This window comes from Anguilla anguilla, chromosome 3 (genome assembly GCF_013347855.1).
Source record: "Anguilla anguilla isolate fAngAng1 chromosome 3, fAngAng1.pri, whole genome shotgun sequence".
NCBI classification, from domain to species: domain Eukaryota; kingdom Metazoa; phylum Chordata; class Actinopteri; order Anguilliformes; family Anguillidae; genus Anguilla; species Anguilla anguilla.
Window position 1 is genome coordinate 36,849,321 of NC_049203.1, and position 9,764 is coordinate 36,859,084.

Sequence of the window (9,764 nt, forward strand, 5' to 3'; positions counted from 1 at the left end):
ACAGTACATGCCTCTTCCAATTTGACAATGTGAGTTTAATGAGAAATTATGTGTAAATTAATTTGCCAGCAGTAGAGATAAACTGGGAAAGATTTAGAGATTTAGATAGAAGTGTGCATTACACTAAGAATTGTGTTCAGTGTACAGTATGTTGGCATTGGCCAGCACTCCCATGTAAAACAGAGATTTTTTTACCTTGATATCGCCACCAGTCCCAATACCATTTCACATGTGGACTCCAATCCCCATGTGCTCACCAAATACCGAATTTTGTACAGCTATGTTACACCATTATTGTGTTGTGGATACCCCCTAAAAAATACTTTTTTCTGTTTAAACCTTCCTGACTCTGACACAATACCACTCATGCATTCATTGTCTTGGTTGTGAATGTGAGTGAATGTGTCGTTCTCTGCTCCGCTATGCTATTGAGCAACTGAATGACCGACACATTTATACAAAATGCTAGCTCAAGCTAGGGCTATCTAAACAAATTTTTCACATATAATCATACACAATTCATTCATTGCAATCATGCAATGAAGTTGATGAAGACTTTAGGGTGGGCATTAAATTATGAGTGTTGTAGACAGACAGTAGATAGTTTTTCACTGAAACTGACACTTTGAATAAATGGAATAGACTACATTACAGCTGGGTGAAATGTAACCAATTTGTGTGCAGTGCCTGTCTGAAGAAGCTACTTCTTCAAAAAGAAAAATACTGCACTTTGTATTTCTTTAACTACTTTTTCAATTTTGTGTTTTATTTTGTTTTGCACATTTTAGTGCTTTTGTCATTGTACCTACCTGTAATAATGCCGTGATACATTTTCTGCTAAGGCTATATAAGAAAATTACTAAAATAGCCTATAGAAATATAATGTAGAAATATAACTGCATAATTTGATTCAGTTGTGTTAAAAAAATAGTTTTGCAGCATTTGGTTTCGTAATATTTATGAAATTAGGTCGCTAGGGTGCAAATCAATGCTGTAATGGTAGGAAGTAAGTGATTTGGAGCAAATGAATTACGAAGTACACATAGTTATTTTTGGGTACTCTGACCATTGTGTTTGCGAACATGTTCCTCCGTGTCTCATAGCTATAACATGTTGAATCCAGTAAAGCCAGGGCAAAAGCATATGGCCAGCCAGTTCTGTTCACATTAGGTACCATATTGTCTTTGCTGTCTATTAGCTAGGTAGCTAATTACAGCTGGGATGACTAACGTTATGTTTTTAGCAGCTAGGATTTCCATGGCAACTCTGACATCTAGCTGACGAACTAATAAATCATTTGATATAGATAGTTAGCACTATTGTTTCAGATCATATTACTAGCTAGCTAGCTAGATGTAAATGTATATAACATTACATATATGTTGTAAATGCACATTTTTTATGTCTTAGCCTAGGCTAATTAATGTTGTTAGGGTAGCTAGTTTTATGCTCATCATGAGAAAAGTTAAGTTACATCCAGGAGTACCACTGCTTCTGTTGCTACTGTATTGTCACCCAGTAAGCTATCCCTGTTTTTGGCTACCTAGCTGGACAGATGACATCATCAAGTATTTGTTTCTGGAAAGTATAGTTTAAGTTACTTTTCCATTAAGTTTTGTGTGACAAACAACAATTGTGAATTCAGTTTTTTCTTATAAATGGGAATAAGAAATGGGAAATTCTATTACTGTACATTTCATCGGTGAAACTAAAATAATTTAGTGAATGAGAAATTTAAAGTTTCTTGTGTGTTGCTGAATTGTAATGTTGTAATGTGGTGGGTTGGGGGATGGTAAATGTTAACTGTGTCACAGTATTGTCATGGTATTGAATGCAGGCTGACAGGCACATTATGTTAGGGAGGGATATTTTTCACACCTATACGCTATGTACATATATGTGCGGTGTTATAGAAAATTTGATTTAAACATTTGATTAACTAACATACTTGTTTTAGGATGATGTTTTGAATTTCATATGGTAAATTTCCAGTTAATGTTACTTCCAGAGCAAAAAGGAAATTGATCAAAAAAAAAACATGTTTAATGTTTGCATTTGCAAAAGGCTTCGAAAGACAGAAAATGAAAACATCAGTGTGCTTTCCATCAAGGTGTATCAGCACAGATCTTTGATAACTGCTACAGCCCTGGGGTAAGTACATGCTGTTTGAAGTACAGTAGATATATACAGGGCCGTAGTAGTTGTCAAACATCTGTGCTGAACTCCTTGATGGAGAACAGGCTAGCATTGATGCTAGCATTAGGGCTAAACTATTTAATTTTCTGTCTTTTGAGGTATTTGGCAAATGCTAAATTTTCCATTAAAAAACATAGTTTTTTGTGATTAATACATAAATATACAAAAAAAAATGCCATATGATGTGCTGGAGATCCATGGGTGTGCAGCTTGGACACATCTGCCTAACTCTGTCTTTATTGTGGGAGAATCATAATAAAACACAGACAAATTACTTCTCCCACAGAGAGCAGGTGTCAGGTAGCGCATCAGTCACATTACACACAGGTTTACTAGGAGGTGTGGCCACTCCTGTAACACCATGGCAACACAAATAAAGAAACCAGAGATGGTTTACCACATATGTCTGACAAAAAAGTTGAAAAAATGAGTAATCAAGCTTCTCCTTCAAATATGTATTTTCAATAGACAATTCATAATTGGAGCTCATATTTAATTGCAAGAATTGAATAAAGACTGGTTTTCCACAAGGTGCTGGTGTCAGGCAGGCCTAATTGCCAATGAACAGGTCTTAATTTAAACCAGGGGGTAATTATCATGCAAAGCATGCCCACCCAGAATGTTTGCATAGCTATCACAAGCGTTTTCATAAATGATGCTTTAATTAGTCTTAATTAGAATTTGTTTAAGTCAGCAGGGAATGCAGGGCCCGTGAAATGATGTATGTAATAAGCATTGGGGCTCACTCTAATTTTTTCTTAGTTGGGGAATAGAGCTGACAAAATCACATCACATTAAATTGATTCAGTCAGAATTAAAATTCTTATGGTATTAATTATATGGGGAAAGATCTCATTAGCAGGCAGCGCGATGAGGGAGAGGTTCTCTGTGCCAGAAGATATGTCGGCGCTGCCTGTGCTGTACACAAAAGCTATTACGGTCCATAGACGAGAGGGAGGGAGGGAGGGAGGGAGGGAGAGAGAGAAAGAGAGAGAACGAGAGAGAGCGAACTGTCTGTGGCAGAAGTGGGCTAACATTAGTATTAAGACCCTTACTACAGCTGTATATAGGTTCATTCAGAGGAATTCAAAAAGAGGAAATGTACTGACCTAACCAGATTTCATTTTATATAATGTGTCAGAGTGGGTGAAGCTGTATTCCTTATAGGGCATACTGTAACAATCTTTGTAGATGTACAGTGCAACAGATGTGCAGCTTCAGGTAGACCATACAAGAGGGGTTCAGTGTAGTTATGTGATAACTCCAGCCTTCTGGAAAATAGTGTGTGTGTGTGTGTGGTGGAGGGGGAAGGGGGGTGGGGAGATGAGAATCTAGAGTGAGAGTATATGAAAATGTAAATATTGGTTACTTGTAAGCAATTTCTTTTACCGGTGCACAAAATTAGAAAAAAAAATCTAATAATCAGTTTTTTAAATAGATAAGTCATAATTTTCTAAATGACTGAAGCCTAAAGCAGCTACAACCCCTGTTTTAGGATGTGCTAAATAATGTCCTATTCATATGCTCGTTAAATGGTACAGAGAACGCATATTCCAGTCTCTTTAAATGTGATCTATTGAATAATATTTTCATATATATCCCATTGTTTCTAAGAGCCCTTTTCTTTGATTCAAGAGAAAATATCATATGCTTTAATATTCTGTGTGAAATCATAAACATGAAAGACAAATATGCTACCTGTTTTCTGTTTCTAAGGTGCTCTCCTTCCAAAATGAATATATTGATTAACCAATTTATTAAAAGAGGCTCAAGAGAAAAATAATCTGGAGTGTGGGGTAGAAAAATCGCATCAAGCATCGAAGCCTATGAAAATGGTAATGTTCTGGAAACTGGCCCCCGAGCGGTACAATTGCAAGCCATCGTTTCCAAAGTTACAAGGCTATTTCTCTCCCTTTTATTAGGCTGAAACATGCCTGTTCTGTGGGACCTGAATAAATATTTAGGGTGAGCACACAGTATATCATTTTTCTCCACAGTTGGATTGCATTATGATTTCCATGCAGACCCAGGTGAGATGGGGTCAGGTGACACAATTAAGCAGGGCTTGGAGGCAGCTGCAGTGGGGGTCTCTTTAACCATGCTTGGCTGGTTTAGCCATCAAAACCTTCCTGTATATGCACCATAAAAAACATTGCATATGTCTTTAAAATGGTATTAAAATACTGTTGACCCTTAAAATTAGAAAGTAAATGTGGGACAAAATGAGATGTATGACTGAGTCCAGTGAAATTTACTGGTAGAAGCCCCTCTTTTCTGAAGGTTGAAGGCAATGGCATCGCTAAGCAGTGGTTTGGTTAATATGAGTAGGACATAGTAGTCATTTTGTGTTATTTATTCATAGCATCCTAATTTTCTTATGTTAAACCATTGTTAAACCACTGCATAAATGAGTGCAGTTAATATTCTCAAGATGTGTGAAAAGCAATAGTTTTAATATAAAGCATTGAAAACATTTTAATTTGCTGAGCAGCAGTGTCACATTTATGTCGGTTAATTGATCTTATGAATAATAATAATAATAAGAAGAAGAAGAAGTAGAAGAATAAGAAAACCCCATGGTTATGGCAGCACCTTTACAGGTACAAACTGGTCTCACCAACAGGATCAAGCTTTGGGGTAAAATTAACCAGTTACTGGGAGTATGTTACCTTGAACTATTTTTCATATAAACCAGGTGAATGTTCAATCACGATGAAGATCCCAAAGCATGAAAAGAGATGGGCAATGGTATATATTTTCATCAAAGCTTTATAAAAATGTCTCTTTCATAATGAAGTAGTACATTGTCTGGTTTAAATTAGCTCCACTTATTGATACTCAGCAGAAATTGAGTTCACATTGAATATACAAGAGCAGCACCACCTCATTCCTCTTTGATCTTGTTTTACATTAATAAGGTATAATTGATATATAGTATTGTCTCAGTTTTCATTGCCTTAAGTTCATAAATAAGCCCACATTTCTATGTAAATCAGCTGGTGTGCATTCTCATTTTTGACCACTATTTTGAACCAAGCTTATTAATTGCAAACAAATTCGCCAAATCAGAGCATGCATCTGAGTTCTTCTAGCTTGTTTCCTTTCATTCCTGTACTGCTTGAATTGGAAGACAGTTATACTCTGGCAAGGGGTGGGATATTGGTCTTTCTATCCTTTATGTTAATTTCAAATTAATACATTGTTTAATAGCTTGTGTTTTGTAAATTATAAGTAGTCAGCCTATATTCAGTAATGAATGTATGATTACTCTAATCAGTTGATTACTCCAATTGACTGTTTCTCATTTGATAAAATTATCTAATCTTAAAACCTGATATAGTTTGTCTTGACTTTTTGATTCCGCCAGGTTACTGTTGGACTGACTATCAACGAATTTTGGCAATTTAATTGATCATTGTCATTTTCACTAGTAAATTAAATTACATAAAATATATTTTGAATGCAGGTTAAGTGAGGGTTCTAGCATGCAGTACTGCTTGTGTTCAATATTCTGTGCTGAACATTTTAACAAAGGCAATGAACTGCTGGATTCAGAACTTATTTTTACTTAATCTTCACGTTCCCACAATGCACTGTCCAAAACAGCTCACCAACTTACATTTCGCACGTTGTAAACTCACTTGAGAAAATAACGTTTATCTCCTACAAAATTTCCCTTATGGATCCACAGGATTCTTTGCAGCTTGCTGACACCACGCATACTTTTGCCGAGTGCTTTGAACGGTTGCCCTCAGGACAAAGGTATAAGGCAATGGAACTGGACATATAATAGGGGCAGTGTGAGCTTTATCCCTGCTGCCATAAGAACCCTGAACCAGTCGGGCAGGAACTGCAATATGAAACACAGTGATATTGTGAACATGCCTAAATGCACTGGATCTCATTGGGCAATATATGATGCTAAAATGCTAGCTATGAGGAGATAATACTGTCTGTGCTGCTCGTATGTGTGTGAACAGAGAAGCATACACAGGGTACACAGAGAAACTACATGTAAATTGGCAATAAGGGCTTACATTGTCTTAAATACTATTGATTCCAAATTTGTGGGCTTGCACTCACTCTTAAGACAGGAAATCTCATCATTCATACATTTTTCAATTTCAATATGCAAAAATCCCAGGAAGAGTATCAGTCTTCTTGGTGAAAAAAAAATGGATTCAGTCAACATTTAAGCCGCATTTCCACCCAAAGTACCTGGAACTTTTAGTCTCAGGAACTACTTTTCAAGGAACTAAAGGGTTCCTTCAGCCCATTGTTGTCTGCGTTTCTACCGCGGTCTAAAGACCCGCGAAGATTAGGCAAATTAGTCCACTGACGTATGAAAAAGTGACGTCATCGTCGGTCCATCTGTCCTATGATTTCTTCTGTAACTCCATACTACCACCGAAGTACATTATTTTCCAATAATGGGACAGCCTGGTGAGGTTTATTCCACTTATACAACGGGTTACCAACAATGACTATATATGATTACTTTAGTATTTATTTATTTTTATCGACTGAATCACCTGAAATTGAAATATTCTTCCGGGGCCGTTTGGGCATATTATTTTACCGTTGTCAAGCAAAACTCTCATTGGTAGTTTGACTTGGACCGTTGTTGTTATGCAACAAACAGGATATAACCGGCCAATATACAGATTGTAACTTTTATATATCCTCTCAAACACATTCATTATGTTTTTATGCAAACATTCACTTTCATGTCTTGACATCCAAGGCGACAGAATGCATTCACATTCCACAAATAACTGGTAACAACATTTATTGCAGAAAACATGCACACATCGTAAACAATTTGTTGTTGAATTGATTAATTCGACTCTCATCGTCATTTCCATATAATTGCAAAATGACAACAATAAATAGAATGAAAACTCGGATTTATGTGAAAATTTTAATTAATATTGTAGTCCAATTATTGAGAATCCTATACTTCCAGTGGCGGGAGTCCACAGGAATCACACAGCAGATGGTGGTGCTGGTCCTCCCCCCGGTGGACAGCATGACGATGGGACCCCAAAGCCGAAAGGGAGGGTTCAGTCTGACTACAGCACACGGATGCACTCATGCGTTGTTTATTATGGGAACCTTCAATGCAAACACAGTGAGGGAAGAAGCGAGGTTGGCGGAACTTGCACACTGTGCCGAAGAAAGGGGGGTAGAGATCCTGGGAGTCCAGGAGCACAGGAGAGTACATGCTGATGATCCGATCGTGTATCGCAGAGTGGAGGGATGCTCGCTCATCACCTCATCTGCATGGCGAAACGAGGCCCAGGCTGCTACTGGTGGCGTTGGGCTAATGCTGAGTTCTCGGGCGCGTAAGGCTCTCTGTAGGGTTCACCATCACACCGAGAGGATCCTTATCGTGGATTTCGATAGCAACCCAGTTACAACCATCATGGTTGTGTACTCACACTAGTTGAGGAAGTAGAGAAGTTCTATGAGGATCTTACAACAGCACTCTCTAAGGTCCCGGCTCACAACTTCCTAGCTATTCTGGGTGACTTCAATGCGAGGCTTGGACCAGAGGACACACCCTTCACATACCACAACACCACCAACCACAATGGCGAACATCTTGCTGCCCTATTCATGGAATATCAGCTACTGGCTGCGAACATCCTGTTCCGGAAAAGAATGGGCAAGAGATGGACCTTCCAGGATCGGGCTACCGGGATGTTACATCAGCTGGACTACATACTGGTAAGGCGCAGGTGGAGGAATTCTATCCTGAACGCTGAACCTTACAGCAATTTCGACTCTGTGGGCTCTGATCATCGAGTGGTCACCATGAGGGTGCGACTGAGCCTGAGGGTCCCCAAGCCAAGCCCGAGGACCCGATTTGACTGGAAGGTGTTTTCGACAAGTCCTGACCTTCAAGCCAGATATACAGTGGAGGTGAGAAATCGCTTTCAGCTGCAGGATGAGGAGGAGGAGCCTAATGCAAAGTATGAGCGGTTTGTCACTGCGAATGTGGAGGCGACTAGGATATGTGTGCCAGTGATGGAGAAGATCAGAACCTCCCCGAGGGCCAGGCATCCGGAGGTCATGGCAGCACGTGAAATAGCTTTCAAGAGGGGAGGGCCACCGTTACCCAGATCTTAGCCTTAAGGAGGATCATTGAGGAGGTGAAAAAGAACAACCTGACAGCTGTGCTGTGTTTCATCGACTTCAAAAAGGCATTTGATTCAATACACAGAGGTATGATGATGAGGATACTCAAGGCTTACGGTGTCCCTCCCAACCTACTCCGGGCCATAGGGACCATGTACACGGGTACAAGAGCTAAGGTGGTGACCCCAGACAGTAACAGCGAGGAGTTTGACATCCTGGCTGGGGTTTTGCAAGGGGACACCCTCGCCCCCTTTCTCTTCATTATAGTCCAGGACTATGCACTTAGGCGGGCCATCAGTGGACGGGAGCAGGAACTCGGCGTCACTATTACACCTAGGAGGTCTAGATGACTCCCTGCTGTAGTGCTAACGAACCTAGACTATGCAGATGACATCAGCCTGCTGACTGAGTGGAGCAGGCACAGGAGCTCTTGACCAGAGTGGAGACAGAGTGTGCTAAGGTTGGTCTTAGGCGAAATGCCAAGAAAACCAAGGTCATCACCTGTAACATCCTCCCGGACCATCCACCTCTAATGACAACCGGAGGCACTGGTCTGAAAGAAGTCGATGACTTCAAATACCTGGGCTCATGGGTCAACTCATCAGAGCAAGACCTTAAAGTGAGGAAGGCGCTCGCATGGAAAGCTCTGAACGGCATGGCCAGTGTGTGGAAATCCAACCTCCCCTGACATATCAAGCTCAGCTTCATCTCTGCAACTATTGAGTCCATTCTTCTATATGGATGTAAATGCTGGACCCTAAATCCTACCCTGCAGAAGTCCCTGGACGGATGCTACACCAGAATGCTGCGTGTAGTACTGAACATCAACCACAACAAACATATTACCATCAAGGATCTGTATAGGGGGTTACCAAGGGTGAGTGAGAAAATAGCATCCAGGAGAATGAGGCTGGCCGGTCACTGCCAGAGACACCAGGAGCTCCCAGCCAGGAAACTGGTGCTGTGGGAGCCAACACACGGGCATCGATCACAAGGGCGTCCCACAACAACGTACGTGGTCGTACTAAAGGAAGATGCAGGGGCGGAAAGTACTGGCGAGCTAGCCAGATGCATGGATGATCGAGATGACTGGAAATGCCGCTGGAGGGCTTGTTTGAGGACGGCCTAGACAGCAATGGTACAGCCACCATTTGCTTTCATCTTTTAGATTCCTTCAGAGTTACTGCTAGCAGAGCAGCTAAATAGGCCACTTGAAGTGTGCCCTCCAGATGCGAACCATGCACCATAAGTCCATGTCTAGTCTTCCTGGTCTTTTTGTGAAATTGAAGAATCGCAGAGTAAAATTGTGGCAGTTTGAAAAAGCAAAAGGGACGATTACTAGAATTAACCTGTTATTTTACCCTGACAAAAAGTGTGGAAGATGATTTTTTCCAGTTTGCTTTTACTGTATCCCCAATGTAAATTAC

The 9,764-nt window shown here is 40.2% G+C and overlaps 1 pseudogene; it reads left to right on the plus strand.

Annotated features, from left to right (window-relative positions):
• Positions 1–7,303: 7,303 nt before the first annotated feature.
• LOC118223196 lies at positions 7,304–8,328 on the plus strand (annotated as a pseudogene).
• The last annotated feature ends 1,436 nt before the right edge of the window (positions 8,329–9,764 follow it).